The sequence below is a fragment of the Saimiri boliviensis genome, chromosome 1 (genome assembly GCF_048565385.1).
Source record: "Saimiri boliviensis isolate mSaiBol1 chromosome 1, mSaiBol1.pri, whole genome shotgun sequence".
Lineage (NCBI taxonomy): Eukaryota > Metazoa > Chordata > Mammalia > Primates > Cebidae > Saimiri > Saimiri boliviensis.
In genome coordinates this window covers 275,262,259-275,283,681 of record NC_133449.1, presented here as the reverse complement: position 1 = coordinate 275,283,681, position 21,423 = coordinate 275,262,259, and the positions used below count along the sequence as shown (strand labels likewise).

The 21,423-nt window shown below is 37.3% G+C and overlaps 1 long non-coding RNA gene across 1 annotated transcript in view; it reads right to left on the bottom strand.

Moving 5' to 3' along the window:
• The window catches only part of LOC141583539 (uncharacterized), an 85,187-nt gene extending 64,139 nt beyond the window's left edge, over window positions 1-21,048 (bottom strand). Inside the window, exon 1 of the long non-coding RNA XR_012516189.1 lies at window positions 21,035-21,048. This is a non-coding gene — a long non-coding RNA (uncharacterized LOC141583539). The remainder of the gene's footprint in view (window positions 1-21,034) is intronic.
• Between the last annotated feature and the right edge of the window lie 375 nt (window positions 21,049-21,423).

Genomic DNA, 21,423 nt, shown 5'->3' with positions numbered 1-21,423 from the left:
AGTGTAGATATGCATCTAAAATACTACAACAGAAAATAATGGAAAGCGTGAGAAAAAGATGCTATTGAAGAGTTAATGGCTGGAAAATATACAGTACTAAATAGAGACAAGAGTCATCAAAGATTTTAATGCAGAAATTAATTATTGCTGGGCCACCTATATTCCTAACACTGGGAGGCCAAGGCAGCAGGATCATCTGAGGCCAGTATTTCAATGTCAGCCTAACCAACAAAGCAAAGAACCCATAGCTACAGAAAATTAAAAAAAAAAAAAATAGTTTAGCATGGTAACACATGTCTGTAGTTCCATCTACACAGGAGGCTGAGGTGGGAGGACTGCTCGAGTCTGGGGAGGTAGAGGTTGCAGTGATCCGTGATCATGTCACTGCACTCCAGCCAGGGTGACAGAGCAAAAGTCTCAAGTTAATAACTGAGATTAAAGTTAATTTAGTAAATTAGGCCATAGATTTTAATGCAAAAATCAAATGTCAATCAATTAAATCTTCAATTGTAAATGACTCTTAAGAGTTTTCAATGAGAAAGTAAATGTAATGGTAATAGTACAAATAATTATATTGTCAAACCCGCCTAAGATTTTATAAAATGTTAGAAAAATTCAGACTTAAAGTCACTAACAAAACAATGTGATTACTGAGAAGAGTAAGCTATTCATAGAAGTAAAATAGGCTCCACAATAAATACTAACATTTGGGGAGACCCTAAATATACAATTTCAAGTTAAAAATCATCTTACGGTTTGTGTGGAAATAAAATAATGCACAAGAAAAATAGGCGGGTGTTGAACAATGAGAACACATGGACACAGGGAGGGGAGCACTACACACTGGGATCCGTTGGGGGGAAATGGGGGAGGGGTGGGGGGGTGGGGAGGTGGGAAGAGATAGCATGGGGAGAAATGACAGATACAGGTGAGGGGACGGAAGGCAGCAAAGCACACTGCCATGTGTGTACCTATGCAACAATCTTGCATGTTCATCACATGTACCCCAAAACCTAAAATGCAATAAAAATAAAAAATAAAAAATGAAAAATAAAAAAATACAAGAAAAATAATATACTGATTGGAAGATATATTATTTCTTTTTAAAATCAGGTATTGTTTTCTTCTCTTACTTTACTAAATTTATCTTTTAAAAAATGCATACTTTTCTAAAAAGGGGGACTAAGAGATTTAAAATCACCTCACCATAATTACTGAGGTCAAAAATGAGCTGCAGCCCTAACAATGCAAATTCAAAAGCAATTTATACATAATTAAAATATATCAGTGGGGCATGTTGGCTCACGCCTGTAATCCCAGCACTTTGGTAGGCTGAGGCGGGGTTATCACCTGAGGTAAGGAGTTTGAGACCAGCCAGGCCAATATGAAGAAATCCTGTCTCTACTAAAAATACAATAATTAACTGGGCATCGTGGCAGGTTCCTTTAATCCCAGGTGTTCTGGAGGCTGAGGCAGAAGAATCGTTTGAACCCGGGAGGTGGAGGTTGCAGTAAGCCAAGATTGTGCCATTACACTCCAACCTGGGTAACAGAGAAAGACTCTGTCTCAGGAAAAAATAAATAAATAAATAAATAAATAAAATATATTGGAACATGAACTTGACTGTAAATGGTATTCTATATTTTGACTGAAGTTTATTTCTATAATTTTAAATGTTTATCAGTAAAATAATACCACATATTTGTATTAGAAGGTATTTTCCAAGGCCAGATGAGATTGGCAGGCTCAATGATACATAACTCAATATGCTGCTGACCAATTTGTTTTCACAGGCTAAAAACATTAATTAAGACATAGCATTATGAAATGAGGGAGAAAAACAAAGCTATTTCCTCAGTGTTAATTTAGTATTTGAGTATGAACAAGTTTGTGAAAGCAACTTAATAAAACTATAGAAGTTTGGAAACATGTTTTCTAGGAAAACAGTGTGTTCATTTGACTCTAATTCCAGTTTTCATATTTATTACAGTATAATATTAACAATTGCTGAGTAGCAAAATGGAGTTACTAATGTTTATAATTATTCTCTCAGGAATAATTTAGGGTCAATGTTATGGAATAATAATGAAAAATTTTTAAAATGATGCATGATAGTCATATGAGGACTGACTAACAATTAGGAATTTTCTATGTGAGAAGGACAAAGAACAATATTTAGAGTGTATACAAAATGAAAAGTGTATTACATATTTTAGAAGATTAGCTGCAACAATAATCAATATCGTGAGTTAACAAACTGAATTATATTTGGAGCAAAGCACCTCTGAACCTGGGTAATAAAATTTGGCCCAAAGCAGCCTCTTAATACAGCTTGATGGGTAAGCAAGTTGTAACCTAACCTGAGTGTCCCCTTGTAACCAAGCAACTGAGTCTCATCCAATCACAGTAGTTGACACGTCTGCCAATCCCAGGCTGAAAGCTTCCAGATTATGCCCAAATAAGGCAAAGGCTGAATTGCACCTATTAGGTAATCTCTGTATGTCATTTTCTGTTTATCTTGTTTTAAATGCAGGTCACCATGTTGTCAGTGGGGGTATTCTACCCATCTCTGGTCTGGAATGCTGACCAATTCGAGAATCATTTTATTACTCAAATAAACTTTGTAAAATTTAGCTGGTCTTGGATTTGAATGTTTTTTGTTTTTGTTTTTGTTTTTTTGGTTTTTGTTTGTTTGTTTGTTTTGTTTTCCCTAAAACAGACTAAGGTAGGGAACCACATCCACAATAGAACTTCCAGGAAGTCTCAAGAACAACTAGCAACCACTCTAGGTACCTGCCAGTGCCCACTAAGCCCCATGATCTCCCCAGGCATGGCTAAGTTCTCTCTCTCATCCTGAGTCCCACTAATCTTGTGTCTTGAGCTCTCTAAGGTTATGTGAGAAACCCCTGTGTTCTTCATTTTCTTACTTTTTATTTTCTTTTTCATACTTAACTGAATTAGATTTACTTAAGAGGCATTGGGTGTCTCATACCAAAACTCAACTGTGTTCAGAATCCAGTTGGATAAAAGAGTTAACGGAATTTGATCCAGGTAAGGGCCTTGATTAGTCATTTTTTATCTCTTTGGCATTTTAACTCAGGATTTTGAGCTGTGAGGGAGTAGTTAGCCTTTGTAAGTCATGGCAGATAGAGTACTGGGTCCTGTAACAGGAGGCCTCAGTCTGATTGGATCAGAAAGAGGTGAAGTGGGCTCAGTAGTTATGAGAAATCAGGGAATCATGGCTTTATCATGCCCCAAGGAGTCTAGAACTTCTCCACCTGGAACTCCAGGCAATATTATGTGTAAAACCGATAAGCCTGGTACCTATGCCTTCTTAGAAAGGAATGGATCTTTAAAAATTAATATAAAATTTCAATAGTCACAGTGGGGTAAGTTTCAATTTGTATAAAATTGCTTATTTGAGAGGTATAGTAGAAAGGAATGGATTAAAAAACAATCACAATTATAATGAGATTCCTTTTTTTTTAATTGACAGGCAGAGACATCTAAAAGATGAATCAAGAATTACCTCCATTTGTGGCATTTCTATTTTTTCTGAGCGGAGTTTTGTAATTCTGGCTGTAGATATCTTTCACCTCTTTGTTTAGTTACATTCCTAGGTGTTTTTTGTTTGTTTGTTTTGTGGAAGTTGTGGATTGCATTCCTGATTTGGCTTTTGGCTTGACTGGTTTTGGTATATAGGAATGCCAGTGATTTTTGTATACTTATTGTGTGTCCCAAGATTTTGCTGAAGTTGTTTATAAGTTTAAAGAGCTTTAGGGCTAAGACTAAGGCATTTTCTAGTTATAAGATTATGTCATCTGCAGACAGGGATAGTTTGACTTCCTTTATATTTGAATGCCCTTTATTTCTTTGTCTTGCCTGATTGCACTGGCCAAGGCTTCCAAAACTGTGTTAAATAGGAGTGGTAAGAGAGAGTATCCTTGCCTTGTGCTGGTTTTCAAGAAAAATGCTTCTAGGTTTGCCCATTCAGTATGATGTTGGCTGTGGGTTTTTCATAGATGGTTCTTATTCTGAGGTACGTTCCTTCAACAACTAGTTTATTGAGAGTTTTTTAGGTGAAGATGTTTTGAACTCATTGAAAGCCTTCTCTGCATCTGTTGAGATGATCATGAGGTTTTTGTCTTTAGTTCTGTTTCTGTGAAGAATAATATTTATTAATTTGTTTATGTTGAACCAACTTGGTATTCCAGAAATAAAGCCTACTTGACGATGGTGTTTTTTTTTTTGTTTGTTTTTTTTTTTTTTTTTTTTTTTTTTTTTTTTTTTTTTTTTTTTTGCTGTGCTGCTGCATGCATTTTGCCAATATTTTGCATCGATGTTCATCAAGGATACTGGCATGAAGTTTTTGTTGTATCTCTACCAAGTTTTGGTATCAGGATAATGCTGGCCTTATAGAATGAATTAGGGAGGAGTTGAATCCATCCTCCACAATTTTGTAGAATAGTTTCAGTAGGAATGGTATCAGCTTTTTTTTTTTCTTTTTTTTGATATGGACAGAATCTGGGCTCACTGCAATCTCCACCACCTGGATTCAAGTGACTCTCCTGCCTCAGCCTCTCAAGCAACTGGGATTATAGGTGCCGGCTACCACACCCAGCTAATTTTTCTATGTTTAGTAGAGATGGTGTTTCACCATATGGGCCAGACTGGTCTCAAACTCCTGACCTCAAGGGATCCTCCCTCCTTGGCCTCTCAAAGTGCTAGGATTATAGGTGTGAGCCATTGTGTCTGGCTGATACCAGGTCTTCTTTGTCATCTGTTAGAATTTCACTGTGAAGCCATCTGGTCCCAACCTTTTTTTTTTCTTTTTTTTTCTGGTTGCTAGATTATTTATTACTCATTCAACCTTGGAACTTATCATTAGTCTGTTCATGGTTTCAATTTCTTCTAGATTCAGTCTTAGGAGGGTGTATGTGTCCAGCAATTTATTCTTTTCTTCTAGGTTTCCTAGTTTGTGCATACAGAAGTGTTCTTAGTAGTAATATCCCTTTGTCGTTTTGATTGTGTTTATTTGAATGTTCTCTCTTTTATTATTTATTACTCTAGCTAGTGGCCTGTCTTATTATTTTTTTCAAAAATAAACTCCTTGATTTGCTGGGTTTTTGAATGGTTTTGCATGTCTTGATCTCCTTCAGTTCAGTTCTGATTTTGGTTGTTTCTTGACTTCTGTTAGCTTTGGGATTTACTTGTTCTTGCTTCTCTAGTTCTATTAGTTATGATGTTAAGTTCTTATCTGAGATCTTGCCAACTTTTTGATGTGGGCTTTTAGTACTATAAATTTCCCTCTTATTATTGCCTTAGCTGTGTCCCAGGGATCCTGATTTGGTGTATATTTGTTCTCATTAGTTTCAAATAACTTCTTGATTTCTGCATTAATGTTATTATTTACCCAAAAGTCATTAAGGAGCAGGTTGGTTAATTTCAATGTAGTTTCCTGGTTTTGCATGACCTTTTTCTTAGTTTCTATTTCTATTTTTATATGCTGTGGTCCAAGAGTGTGTTTGGCATGATTTCAGTTCTTTTGTATTTAAAAAGGTTTATTTTATGTCTAATTGTATGGTCAGCTTTAGATTATGTGTCACATGATGATGAGGAGAATCTATGTATGCTGTTTTGAGTTCAGTGTTCTGTGGAAGTCTATTGTTCCATTTGATCCAGTGTTGAGTTCAAGTTCTAAATATATTTGTCAATTTTCTGCTTTGACGCTCTGTCTAATGCTGTCAGTGGAGTGTTGAAATTTCCCACTATTATTTTGTGGGAGTCTAAGTCTCTTTGAAAGTCTTAAATAACTTGCTTTATGAATCTAGGTGCTAATAGATAGGAAATATCAATACTATAAAATGGCCTTACTGCCCAAAGCAATTTACAGATTCAGTGCTACTACTATCAAACTACCAATGACATACTTCACAGAACTAGAGAAAAAAATCTATGTTAAAATTCATATAGAACCAAAAAACGAGATTGAATAGCCAAGGCAGTCCTAAAGAAAAAGAACAAAACTGGAGGCATCATGTTACCTGACTTCAAACTATACTACAGGGCTACAGTAACCAAAATAGCATGGTACTGGTACAAATCCAGACACATAGACCAATGTGACATAATTGAAAGCCCAGAGATAAGGCCACACACCTATAAACATCTGATCTTTGACTAAACTGGAAAAGCAATGGAGAAAAGACTGCCTACTCAATAAACGGTGATGAAATAACTGTCTTTCCATTTGCAGAAGATTGAAACCAAATCCTTTTTTTGCTCTATAAGCAAAATCAACTCAAGACAGGTTAAAGACTTAAATACAAAGCTCAAAATTATAAAAACCCTGGAGACCAAACTAAGCGGTACCATTCTGGCCACAGAAATGGGCTAAAATGTTATGATGAAGATGCCAAAAGCAATCAAAACAAAAGCAAAAATTGACAAATGAGATCTAAGCAAGAGACACTGCACAACAAAAAAACAGAGTAAACAGACAACAGAAATAATGGGAGAAAATATGTACAAACCATGCATCTGACAAAGATCTAATATCTAACATCTATAAAGAACTTAAACAAATTTACAAGAAGAAAACAAACAACTTCATTTAAAAGTGGGCAAAACACATGAACTCATACTTTTCAATAGAAGATATACAATCAGCTCAAATAGCAGAGCTTGCTTAGAAATATTAAGAAAAAGAAGCTCAATATCACTGATCGTTAGAGAAATGCAAATCAAAACCACAATGACATAGAATCTCACACCAGTAAGAATGACTTTTATTAAAAAGTCAAAAAATAGCATATGCTGGTGAAGTTGCAGAGAAAAGGAAACACTTATACACTGTAGGAGTGTAAATTAGTTCAACCCTTGTGAAATTCTCTGTGGCAATTCCTCAAAGAGCTAAAAACAGAACCACTACCATTTGACCCAGCAATCCCATTATTGGGTATATACTCAAAGGATTATAAGTTGTTCTGCTATAAAGACACATGTTCATGTTACATTCATTGCAGAACTATTGACAATAGTGAAGACATGAAATCAACCTAAATGCCTGTCAATGTTGGACTGAATAAATAAAATGTGGTACATATACACATGGAATACTATGCAGCCATAACAAAGGATGAGATTATGTCCTTTGCAGGAACATGGATGGAACTGGAGGCCATCATCCTTAGCAAATAAACACAAGAACAGAATATTAAATATTGTGTGTCCTCCCTTATAAGTGGGAACTAAGTGTTGAGAACACATGGACACAAAGAGGGGAACAACAGATGCTAGAACCTTCTTGAGGATGGATGCTGGGAGAGAGAGAAACAGAAAAAATAACTAGTGGGTGCTAGACATACTACCTGGTGATGAAATAATCAGTATAACAAACCTCATACGTGAGTTTACATATATAACAAATGTACACATGTACCACTGAACCTAAAATAAAAGTCAAAAAAAAAAAATTTATTAGCTCATGCCTGTAATCCCAGCACTTTGGGAGGCAGGTGGATTATGAGATCAGGAGTTCAAGACCAGCCTGTCCAATAGAGTGAAAGCCTATCTGTACTAAAAATACAAAAATTAGCTGGGCATGGGAGTGGGCTCCTGTAGTCCCAGCTACTTGGAAGGATGAGGCAGGACAATTGTTTGAACCCAGGAGGCAGAAGTTGTAATGAGCCAAGATTGTATCACTGCACTCCAGCCTAGGACTCTATCTCAAAAAAAAAAAAAAAAAAAAAAAAAAAAAAAAATTAATTTCCTCAGTACAGAAAGTAAACAGGCATTTGTAGCTGCAGTAACTAAAGGATCAAAGAGGACCTCTTTGTGTAGATTTTTAAACCAAAAGCAAAATCTCCTAAAGAACTCTCTTCCTGTTCCCAAAGATGTCTGCCCATATTGCAAACAGCCAGTTTATTAGAAAATAGTCTCTCTCTTTGTTGCTTTTTTTTTTCTTTCTTATTTTGAGACAGGCTCTCTGTCTGTTGTAGAGGCTGGAGTACAGTGGCACCATCATGGCGTACTGAAATCTCAGCATACTGTATCCTCCCACCTTAGCCAACTTGAGTAGCTGGGACCACAGACACACACCACTACACCTATTATTATTTTTTATTATTATTTTTTCTAAAGGCAAGAGCTCTCTGTGTTGCCCAGGCTGATCTTGAACTCATGGACTCAAGTGTACCTCATGCTCCAGACACCCAAAGTGCTGGGATAATAGGTCTTGAGCCACCATGCCTCGCTTTTATACCAGCACTGTTTTCCCATGAAAAGAAGTCCACAGGGACCCTTCTGTTGTTTTTCCCCTTTCTCTTTCAATTTGATTCTGCTTCTCCCATGGTAATTCTTTATTCACTGAAACCTCTTTCTCAAACCCTTGCAGCCACCTCTCTCTTGTCATGATCTTTGCTATGACCCAAAATACTTTATTGGTAAGAACTGCTGAAAACGTTTTGTATTCAATTTCCAATTCCTAAAGTTATTTTACAGAAAGTTGATTGGTTCATATATGGTCTTGTACAAAAAGAAATGATGAGCAAGACTCACATAGCAGAACTTGTTTAGAAATATTGTGAACTTTTCTGAGCTCAAAATACAACAAGCAGTATTTCCTACATGTACTGAAACTACATTAACTTATAAGCTGCCATTAGACCAAGTAGTGAAGGCATAACCTAATTGTTTTACAGCAGTAGAAGCAACAATCAAATTAGTAAAGGTCTTATCTAGTTTTAGAGAATGAACTTTTCTTGTTGGGTCCAGGTGTTTGTAGAAAGTGTAATTGAACCAGTCAAACTCAGTACCTTTTGGCAAGTAGACTAATATCTTTTGAACTTTCCTTTTTCCTCTAGTGTCCATCTAAAATATTGCAACTTACTTATCCCTGCTACTCATGAAGACTACAATTGTGGTGTGTGAATGTATAATAGTATCAGAATGAGTGACCCTCTGTCTTGATTTACAAGATACTGAATTGAAAGATTGTTAGTTAATACTTTCTGTTGATGGGTTTTATGCCAAAAAATCAGGAAGAAAAATAAGTAAGGTATGCTGTTAATGTCCAATCCACATAGCAAACTTTACCTTTGTTTAAGGTATTTTTCCTTATTGTCCTACCTTAACTGGCCCTTTACATATGCTCCTCTTTTTTGGCTTAGTCAAGTGATGAAATTTGAACTCGATTACTCAGATCTGTGTATTTTAGATAATGTTTTACCTTGCCTTCTTTATGACCTGAAACTATCCTTTTATAAAGCAGATTTAGAGAGATCACTTTAGCAAAAGAAGAAGAAGAAAAGATATTTTAAAATTAGGCCAATAAAATATTTAAAAGTATTTCCCACAAATATTAATAGAAAGCTTTAGCCATTTGGTCAGAATTATTATTCAATTGACCAGAAAAACCATGTTTATCCAGATTAAAAAAAAAAAAAAGATTAGTGACTTTGTATTATTGTACCTGGGATAGAGCTAAAATTATACAATAAAAGCGCTAAGATCTATTTCTGTCTATATATTTGTATGTCTTCATTTATAATATACATATGTGTGATTATTTTTCTCTCTTTTAATGGCATTGGCAAATTAAATTTTAGAAAGGTGAATTTCATTGGCTTATAAAAGTAAACTACTCTCTCAAAAACGTAAGTATTGACCTAAATATTTTTTCCACTTCACATGACTTGAGTAATCTTTGTTACATAAGAATATTGTTGCTTTGATTAAGATAAACATGTCTTTAGAGTTTTTGTAATTATATCAGTTAGCAGTGGAAGGTATCTGAGTCATGTGGCACCACAGTATGTTACTGGCTGTGAATCCTCACAGGCCTGCAGCAACCTCAGTTCCTGCCTCCTCAGAAGAAAGAATTCCACTGATGGGCACAAGGCAATAGAAGAGATGAGACAAGTTTTAGAGCAAGAGTGAAAGTTTATTTAAGAACTTTACAGCAGGAATGAAAATAAGTAAAGTACACTCGGAAGAGTGTCAAGCAGGCGTCTTGACAGATCGAGTGCATGATTTGACCTTTTGGCTTGTGTTTCTTTATATATTATTATTTTTGAGACAAAGTCTCACTCTGTCTCCCAGGGTGGAGTGCAGTGGTGCAATCTCAGCTCTCTTCAAGTTCCAGCACCTTGGGTTCAAGTGATTCTCCTGTCTCAGTTTCTCCAGTAGCTGGGACTGCAGGCATATGCCACCACACCCAGCTAATGCTTGTATTTTTGGTAGAGATGGGGTTTCACCATGTTGGCCAGGATGTCTTGAAGTCTTGACTTCAAGGGATCCATCTGCAACAGCCTCTCAAAGTGCTGGGATTACATACATGAGCTACTGCACACCTGGCCTGGTTTGGGGTTTTATATGTTGCTTCTGGGGTCTTGCATTCCTTCTCCCCTGACTCCTCCCTTGGGGTCGGTTGTTCACATGCTCAGTGACCTACCAGCACTTGGGAGAACTGAATGCTCGGTGCATTTACTAGAGATATATAAATGCTCACTTGAGACATTCTTTCTTTACCAGTTGAATGCTCCTAGACAGTCATATACTAAACTCTGTCATTTTGTCTCAACGTACATGCTTAAGCCCATTTGTCCAACTCCTGAAATCTTATCAGGAAGCTGCTGATCAACAGTTTTAGGGTTTTTTCTCTCTATTGAGGGATTGCTCCATGGTGTTAACTGTGACCAATTATTATTTTGGAGAAACAGTGTAACAACCACCTGACCATCACCTGATGTTCTCCTAACATTCCTGGTGGGTGGTGGTGTGGATGGGGTTTCTTGCCCTACTGATGTCTTTTTGACTGCCTACTGTAACATATTGATATGGTGTGATTCTGTGTCCCCACCCAAATCTCTAATTGTAGTCCCATAATTCCCACATGTGGTAGGAGGGGCCCCCTGGGAGATACTCAAATCATGGAGGTGGTTTCCCCCATACAGTTCTTGTGGTAGTGAAGAAGTCTCATGAAACCTGATGGCTTTATAAGGGGTTTTTGCTTTTGCTTCTCTCTCTTTGCCTGCCACCATCTGTGTAAGATGTTAATTGCTCCTCTTTGCCTTAAGCCATGATTGTGAGGCCTCCCCAGCCATGTGGAACTGTGAGTCTCTCGCACCTTGCACATTTTTCTTTTGTAAATTCCCCAATCTCAGATATGTCTTTATCAACAGCATGAAAACAAGTGAATACAGTAACTCGGGACCAGTAGAGTGGGGAGCTGCTGAAAAGATAGCTGAAAATGTGGAGGCAACTTTGGAACTGGGTAACAGGCAGTGGTTGGAGCAGTTTAGAGGGCTCAGAAGAAGACAAAAAAAAATGTGTAAAGCTTTGGAACATCCTAGAGACTTGTTGAATGGCTTTGACCAAAATGCTGATATGAACAATGAAATTAAGGCTGAGGTGGTATCAGATGGAGATGAGGAACTCGATGAGAACTGGAGCAAAGGTGACTCCTGTTATGTTTTAGCAAAGGGTCTGGTGACCTTCTGCCCCTGCTGTAGAGATCTGTGGAACTTTGAACTTGAGAGAGATAATGTAGGGTATCTGGTAGGTAAAATTTCTAAGCAGCAATGCATTCAGCAGGTGACTTGGATGTTGTTAGGAATTCAGTTTCATAAGGGAACCAGAGCATAAAAGTCAAAAAAAAAAATTGCAGCCTGACAATGTGATAGAAAGGAAAACCCAATGTTCTGAGGAAAAATTCAAGCCAGCTGCAGAAATTTGCATAAGTAATTAAAAGCCAAATGTTAATCATCAAAGCAATGGGAAAAATGAGTCCAGGCCCTATCAGAGGCCTTCACAGCAGCCTCTTACATCACAGGCCCAGAGGCCTAGGAAGAAAAATCGGTTTCATGGGCTGGGCATAGGGTCCCTCTGCTGCATGCTGCTAGAGCCTTGGTGCCCTGCGTCCCAGTCACTCCAGTCATGACTAAAAGGGGCCAGGGTAGAGCACGGGCCTTGGTTTCAGAAAATCCAAGCCCCAAGGCTTGGCAGCTTTCATATGGTGTTGAGCCTATGAGTGCATAGAAGTAATGGATTGATGTTTGAGACTCCCAACTTAGATTTCAGAGGATGTACGAAAATACCTGAATGTCCAGGAAGAAGTTTGCTGCAGGAAGGTTTGCTGCAATCTACAGGAAGAAGTTTGCTGCAGGAAGAATTTTGCTCATGGAGCACCTCTGCTATTCCAGTGCAGAAGAGAAACGTGGGGTGAAAGCCCCACACGGAGTCCCCACCAGGCATTGCCTAGTGGAGCTGTGAGAAAAGGCCACCATCCTCCAGAACCCAGAATAATTGATCCACTGACAGCTTGCACCATGTGCCTGGAAAAGCTGCAGACTCATTGCCAGCCCAGGAAAGCAACCCAGAGGAAGGCTATACCATGTACAGCCACAGGGGTGGGGCAGCCCAAGATAGTGGAAGTGCACCTCTTGTATCAGCATGACCTGGATGTGAGACACGGAGTTACAGGAAATCATTTTGGAGCTTTAAGATTTGGCGACTGAATCACAAGGTCAGGAGTTCGAGATCAGCCTGGCCAAAATGTTGATAACCCCATCTCTACTAAAAATACAAAAATTAGCTGGGCGCAGTGGCACGTGCCTGTAATCCCAGCTACTCAGGAGACTGAGGCAGAAGAATCGTTTGAACCTGGGAAGCAGAGGTTGCAGTGAGCCGAGATCACGCCATTGCACTCCTGCCTGGGTGACAGAGTGAGACTCGGTCTCAAAAAAAAAAAAAAAAAAAAAAAATTGACTGCCCTGCTGGATTTCAGATGTTCATGAAGCCTGCAGCCCCTTTGCTTTGGCCAATTTCTCCCATTTGGCACAGGTGCGTTTACCGAATGTCTGCACCCTCATTGTATCTAGGAAATAAGTAATTTGCTTTTGATTTTACAGGCTCATAGGCAGAAGGAACTTGCCTTGTCTCAGATGAGATTTTGCATTGTGACCTTTATAGATTGTCAGTTAATGATGAAATGAGTTAAGGCTGTGGGGGACTGTGTTGGGAAGGCAGCATTTATTTTGAAATGGGAGGACATGATATTTGGAAGTAGCCAGGGGTGCAAATAGGGTTTGAAAATACGGTTTGGCTCCCCACCCAAATCTCGTCCTGAATTGTGCTCCCATAATTCCCATATGTTGTGGGAGGGACCCAGTTGGAGATAACTGAATAATAGGGCTGGTTTCCCCGATACTGTTTTCAGGGTAGTGAATAAGTCTCACAGGATCTGATTGTTTCATATGGAGTTTCTCCTTTCTTTTCTCTCTCTTTGCCTGCTGCCATCCACATAAAATATGACTTACTCCTCCTTGCCTTCTGCCATGATTGTGAGACCTCTCCATGCATGTGGAACTGTGAGTCCATTAAACCTGTTTCTTTTGTAAATCGCCCAGTCTCAGGTATGCCTTTATCAGCAGGGTGAAAATGGACTAATACACATATCTAAGGCAGGTACGTGAATTTTTCTTAACTAGATTTGCTAGTAAAATAAGCCTATATATTACAAATATCGTTAGCGGGAAATCATGATTTAGGATAATACCTGTTTAATGAGGTAAGCAGATGTAAGGAAGAGCTAATGAGGTAAGCAGATGTAAGGAAGATAATATTTCCATGTGGAAGATTTTTTTTTCTAAAAAGAAGGCTTTTAACATTCTTGTCATCAAGAATGGAATGCTGAGACGGGTCAATTTGTATTAAAAACTATTTAATTCTTTATCCTAGCTAAAGAAACCTAAGAAGATAGAGGCCATTTTGCCTCCTCCACATATTTCATTACAGATAGACTAAAAATACTTGGGAAGGTTATTAAAAACACTTTGACAAATTATGATTGATAGATTTGCCAATCTACAGATTTCTGGTGTGACTGTTCACAATTGCATGCTTCTCGGAGTTCCCTGAAAATTAAGGTCAATTATAAGTTCAGAACTGTAATTAATATGTGTAACAGAAACTACTAGAGATGATAAGAAAGAAAAACTGTGCATGCAAGTACACAGGAAAGGTAAAATGGGTTTTTGATAAGGAAAGGTAAAATGTACTTTTGATAAAATGTACTTTGAGAAGATAATTTTTTGTTTTGTTGAGAGGAAGAGAAGCTGGATTTGTATCCTAAAGTAAAATGGCTGGCTTGTTTCACAATGGGAAGAGGAGTATAGAACAAGATTGAATGGATAAGAAAGTTGTAGAAAGTTTATGGAAGATGAGTCTTGTAAAAGTTACTTTGTATGTGATCAACCTGGCTAAGATTAGAGGTTTACAAGTTTTCTTAAGAAATTGAACATTAATATCAAAAGTACACTGTTGATGAAATTCTTGGAAATATGATTATACCATTAAACTAGGTAAGAATTCCCAGAACTTGGGTTGGGTGTAGTGGCTCATGCCTGTACCCAGCACTTTGGGAGGCTGAGGTCGGTGAATTGTCTGAGGTCAGGAGTTCGTGATCCATCTGGCCAAAATGTGAAACCCCATCTCCTCTAAATATACAACAAACAAACAAACAAACAAACAAACAAAATAGCTGGGTGTGGTGGTGGGTGTCTGTAAACCCAGCCACTCCAGAGGAGTGAGGAGGTAGGAGAATCACTTGAACCTGGGAGGCAGAGGTTGCAGTGAGCCGAGATCGCGCCATTGCTCTGCAGCCTGGGCAACAAGAGTGAAGCTTCATCTCAAAAAATCAAAACAAACAAACAACAACAACAAAAATATAAAAAAAAAAAATTCCAAAGCTCTACTGAATAAACTGATTGGGTTTATAAAACTGCTAACCACAACATCAGGCAGAATAAAAATGAACTGAATACCAAGAAAGTGCCTTGGCAGTTTTTCGAGCCAAGTCAACTAGCATTAAAATTCTTGGAATACAAAGTTTCAATGAACTTAATTAGATTGTTCCAAGTCAATTTCCTGATGCTGACATTTAATAAACTGTGCAATGCCATGAATTTAGAAAAACGGAGTTAGCATCTGAAAGGATGTGATTTCCATATTACCCATAGACTCACAGAAAGCCTGGTCAGCCCGCTTCTCCTAAGTTTTTGATGCTTCCATTGTTAAAAGCCGTGCACCCCAGAAGTCATTATGGGATAGACATGATGATCCAAATTATGAAAAAGATAACCAAAAGGGGGTGATTGATAAACTGATTTCTGTTTGACTCAAAGTAGGTTCTGTACTTGCGGAATAAAATTTGACCAAAGTGACTTCCATAAATAGTGAATTGCAACGTAGCTTGACGTGCAAGCAAATTGCAATCTAACCTGAGAGTATACCTGCAAACCAAGCAACGGAGATTCACTCAATTATATTAGCTGAACCTTCAGCTAATCTCAGGCAAATGCCAAACTGTACTAATTAAGTAATCTTTGTACATCATTTCTTATTTTTCTTGTATAAATACAGCTCATCATGTTGTAGGTGCGGATCATTTTCAACCATCTCTTGTCTTCAATGCTGCCCAGTTCTACAACCTTTTTCTTGTTCAAATAAACTTAGTTAAATTTAGCTGGTCTCAGTGTTCTTTTTTTAAACACATTATATAAATCTCAATATCTAGAAATCTTATGGTACGATGACCCTAGGATTCACAAAGACATAATGAGTGACATTATAAATTTTACATAGCTTAGGCATACAAAATGTATGCTGATTCATACTGCACTATTCTCACAAAATAGTCGTTTAAGTGTTTGCACCAGTCATTAAAAAATCATGGCTTTTATCTGATGATCTGATTACTTATCCTTTTTTTTTTTTTTTTTTTTTTTTTTTTTCCACAGCAGAACATAAACTACCATAAAAATAAAATTCGTTTGGCTAAACTTTGTGTATACCAAAACACGATGTCATAGTCACCCAAAATATCTGCTAATTAGAAGCAATACATTGCTTCTTAGATCCTTCTGAACATTTCAAAAATGCCACCTCCCATTTAGGCGTGGCACTTAGTCCTCCAATCTTGAAATGGTTCTGCTAACCTGGTAATAGCAGGAGCCTCATAACATTGCCTCGTAACTGGTAGGCACCAGTGAAAGTGAGGCCGAGCACAACTAACTCCATTTTGCTCCAACACCCGCCCCTCCCACCATGATAACTTTTAGGTTATCTGCTTTTGCTTATCTTTGCACGTAAGCCAAGCTAGCTTTGAGGAGAATTCAGTTTGTACTTTAAAGCTAGGATGATAATAGTTCCTTGCCAAACCAAACCCCCGAGGAACTAAGGAGACTGTACACACTCACGACAATGTTACAAGCTTATAAGAGCATTGTGACAAGGCCAAGAAAAAAAATTTTTTTCCTCACTGCTGCCCAGATGTCTGTGGGCACTGTTCACTTTTTGAGCTTCACCCCTTCCGTCTTCCCTCCCACCCTGACATAAAAAGATCCCAAAATGCATAATCACTTAAGATAGTTATTTAGGACACTAGACCATCACTATTTTGGTGTGCTGGGTCTCTAAAATCGATTTGTTTTCCCTGCTCAAACACCTGGCTCTCAACTTATTGGCTGTCCTGTGGTGAGCAGCAGGAGCTTTGGGCTGGGTTATAGTAATACACTGCCTGTCTTCTGGAAAGAGTCTGTGTTACTTCGCAACAACTGTGGGTTTAAACCTTTCTTATTTATTGTCCACTGAGGTTAAGCAGTTAAATTTCATAGCATTTTAAAGAAATATCTTGAGACGATTAGGATAAATAAAATCTGGTAATTTTGTTTTTTACTTACATTGGGTTAAATGTGCTTTTTAAAATGGTTATAATACAGGACTCCTAACCACAATGATTGGAAATCAAGTTTCTAAAAGTCAATTTTTTAATGTAAAACATTTTGCTTATGCATTTCTCATATGCATTTTATTAATTTTTTTCTTCAAAAACTTAATTTAATTAAAATCTTTGAACACTATTCTGTATACATTACTTTATTCTATAGATAGTAGATTGTTTTTGTAATTTCCTACAAAAAAAAAAAAAAAAGCCCTCCACCCGATCTATACACAGCATAAAACAACTCCAAAAACACTTAAAATAGAAGGATAGAAAGTGCTGTAGGTGGATATTTGTAGAAATTGTGTATTTGGGGAATGGGAACATCCTATTGTTTGAAAGCTAGAATGTATAAGCTTATGCAGAAAGGAAACTACAGCTATGCAATATGTTTGCTGAGAATGTTCTACTTATGGTTTGTGCCTCTTGCAATTGCTATAAGAGAGACAGAATTCTCATCAATGTAGAAAGCTTACTATGCAATCAACAAGACACTTTCGCTGAATCCAGGCCTTAGCTCTGATTATAACCACACTCTTCAGATATAGACACTGATATAGATATGTTTGGATACAATGATATTTGGAGTTTGAATACTGCTGGAGATATTTTTGGCTCCAAATTCATAGGAGTAGAAATACCTTACATAGAGAATGATTCAGAGATAGATATATAATCTTAGGCCTTAAGTCATGTTTATCTTTAAGCCATTTGTTAATGGCAGAAGAAGAGACATTCTCTCACCTTCATATGCATGCAACCCTTGAACGTCTTCTCCCTTGATAAGCAAAAAGCCTGGGACTGCACATTGAATTCAATATGAGACTCATTGTCTTACACAGGACTGTTTCTACTTTTAACTTCCCTTTCCCTTACTGTTTTATCTTTCACAGTGGTTAAGAGAAGATGAAAATGGATTAGCTAAATGAGGTCAAACCTGAAGCTAAGAATGTCATTGATTTGTTGCTTTCCTAGACAAACGCCTTTCTCAGGCTCTGCCAGCACTCTCTGTAGTAAGATTTTTCACCATAATGTGAATGCAAAAATCTTTTCACTCATTGCAAGCTGAGTTGTTCTTATTTGACATGTTATTTTATATTAAGTATACCTCAAATTCCTTACTAAGGTATTCATACCAAAATAATGTGCCAAAAATCATTGCAGTACTGTGTTATCTGAGAGTCCAGAAGCTGAAAAGAGTGAGCTTCTTTAATCACAGCATCAGGTTAAAGAGTTTTATCTTTTATTTATTATTCTTGGGTATAAGACATTGTTGCAGAAGTTCAGTATGGTATAGTCACCATGATCAAATTCTTTCATCCTTGGATGCAAGAATGAATCTCACAAAATATCCGTTATTTCTGATTAGTCCTTTCATAAATTCAAATGGTCTCAACATGTTCATCTGTCCAGTGGTCTGTCAAGACTCAGCAACATTGAGGCAAAGCAGTCACACACTGTGCACTCCTTCCTCCTCAGGATAGCATCCAGTTATTTTTAACAACTCATTTTAGAATGCCCAAGAGAATGTTGTTAAAAAAAAATCTTAGCTAGCCGCGCGCGGTGGCTCAGGCCTGTAATCCCAGCACTTTGGGAGGCCGAGGCGGGTGGATCACGAGGTCAAGAGATCGAGACCATCCTGGTCAACATGGTGAAACCCCGTCTCTACTAAAGATACAAAAAATTAGCTGGGCATGGTGGCACGTGCCTGTAATTCCAGCTACTCAGGAGGCTGAGGCAGGAGAATTGCCTGAGCCCAGGAGGCGGAGGTTGCGGTGAGCCGAGATCGCGCCATTGCACCCCAGCCTGGGTAACAAGAGCGAAACTCTGTCTCGAAAAAAAAAAAAAAAAAAAAAAAAAAATCTTAGCTAAGAGTAGAATCTATGAAGAAATCTGAATTCATTTAATGAAAGGTGTATCAAGACATCTATATAATTAGGTAAAAATATGTTATCTTTTAAATAAAGAGGATAGATATGCTAAGAACCACAACCAAAAATTGAAAAATATTTTGTGTTGATGTTTAGGATTAATAGTCTCAATGAGGGTTACGAATAATTTTATTTTTGATATTCTCATTGTCTGGAGTCTATAAATACTTATTTAAATAAAACTAAGTTTTCCATTTTTGGATTTTCAGTACAGTAAGAAACAAATATCATAAGGAAAGTGACAAGAATGTTAACTCTCCCATAAATCTGGGTCAACCAAGGTATAAACCACTGTAGGGGAAAACCTTTACAAAATAAATTTAAAGGCTCAAGGAGAACAAATCCCAAGGGTTAGTTCCCACTAGGAAGAATAAAAAAAAATTGTGATGGTTTCTGGGAAGTTCAATTATAGGAACAGACAACAAGAGGTTTTCAGCCAGTTTGAAATTAATTCAGTATATTATGGTGGAAAAAGGCAGTGGCACAGATAACATCAGCTTGAAACTGAAAGTTGTTGCCTTAGGAGAGACACTAACAAATGGGCTTTATGGTTTGAGCTCCAAGGAAAGAAAGAGGATAGTGATAAAGAGAGAAACAAAAAAAGGGATAAAATAATACTCTATCACGCTCACACTTAACAGCAAATACTGTAAGTTGCAGCTACTCAGATAATACAGTGAATATTTGATATAACATTTCTTCTTATTACAAGGCAACAAAAAGTGAATCAAAGGTACAAAAAGCATTGCAGAAACCATGAAAAAAACGATCGATGAAGTAAGAACATAGGTTTTCAAAAAGAATGAAACAAAGATCTGCTAATTTGTTTCATGCTACTTTCTCCTTCATTTGTGTCTACATTAAAATCCTATGCTTGTTTCTACTCTACCTTTCCCTGTAACTAACACTGCACCAGATTTGTTATTGCAGACATTGACTCCAAACTAAAGCATAAGAAAAATAGTAATAATTTTTAAATATTCCTAAAAAGACATTTTTAAAAAGCTATATTACGTGGATAGTTCAAAAAACATAATGGATTGATGTAGAAAAATTGTGAGATTTTTACTTTGCAGCATTGTACTCGGCTTCAGTGTTCACCTATTCTAATTTGATCTAAAGGTAATATCAAATTATGATTGAAAAACTATCCTTTTTATTTTTTGATTCAATAATACACTTTTTGACCTACAAGAAAGTCGATTTTATAATATTCATTCTATCATATTTCAGTTATTCTGTTCTACCTGACAATATTAGTGACATAGCACATTTTCTAATCTTTTTATTTCTGAATGGTTTCAATGTGTTCTTAAAGTACAAATTTTCTAGTATGTATGGACATCTCTAATGGCTAGAAAAATCTAGGAAACTTTATGAGATACACATATGTAAATTGATAAATCTAGGCCTTCATCTAAAACAACATTACAGGAAATGTTCATCAGCATGGCAAATGTTAAAAGTTCTTCACCTTTTCAAAGAAATAAAAAATATGCTAAGAAATGCCAGTATTCATATAGACATTTGATATGGTCTGGCTGTGTCCCCACCCAAATCTCATCTTTAATTTCCACACGTTGTGGGAAGAACCTTGTGGAAGTAATTGAATCATGGGAGGCAGGTCTTTCCCATGCTGTTCTAATGATATTGAATAAGTCTCACAGGATCTGATAGTTTTAAAAAATGGTGTTTCCCTGTACAAGCTCTCTTCTCTTGTCTGCTACCATGTGAGATGTGCCTTTCACCTTGTACCATGACTATGAGGCCTCCCCAGACACATGGAACTGTAAATCAATTTTTTTTTAAATATCCAAAAATGTTATAATTTGGAGATAGGCCAAACTCTGACATTAGCTTTATTAATATCTGCCTCTCCATTTCTATAGTCTCATCCATATTAGGAGATGTAAGTTTTCCAGTCTTCCATAGTTGTCCTTTCTCTTCATACCCACATACTGCCTTCTAGTTCAACCTTCCATGAAATTGAGTCTACTCCACCAATTATTTCAATTCTGAATTTCACCTGCTACCACTTTTTTGGGATTCTTCCTAACATTTCTGGGCTGATTTCAGTGCTTAGTTTAAATTAGGTTTCTCTAGTTTTTCCCAGCATTACTAATAAGAGGATAGAATAATCATAATCATAATAATATAGTAATAATCATAATAACTTACTTTACAATGGAACAAAGGAATGAATGAAGACAGTGTAGGGAATAGAAAGCCTAAGGAAAGAAAAAATAAAATCCAATAGATCACTCCTAACTCAAAATTCCCTTGTCCTTGTAGTGTCCCAGTCCAGACTGGACTCCTGGACATCTAGAAATCCTTTGCTCTCTGCTTACTACTGTGTAGCTGGTTTAAATCTTCCTAACCAACAAGTACTACCCCCATGTAGGAAACCCATGAGCCCCACATTACCCATGGGTACCCCCAGTTCAGTGGCGACAAAGCAATGAGAGAAAAATTATGAGAAAAAGTGGGACCAGGGGGCCATCACTTCATTACTCTGGAGGAAACAGTGAAGGCCCTCAGCTCTGATCATCCACTCTACTTATTAGTTACAATCACTTTGATCTGCAGGATTGGGGCGGAGTAATGGTGGGATGAATCAGTGAGCTGGTAGTGAATCAGTGAGCCAAGCCGGAACTGGTGCATCATCCTAAGGACTGATAACAGTGGCCATTTGGGAGTTTCACAAAACAA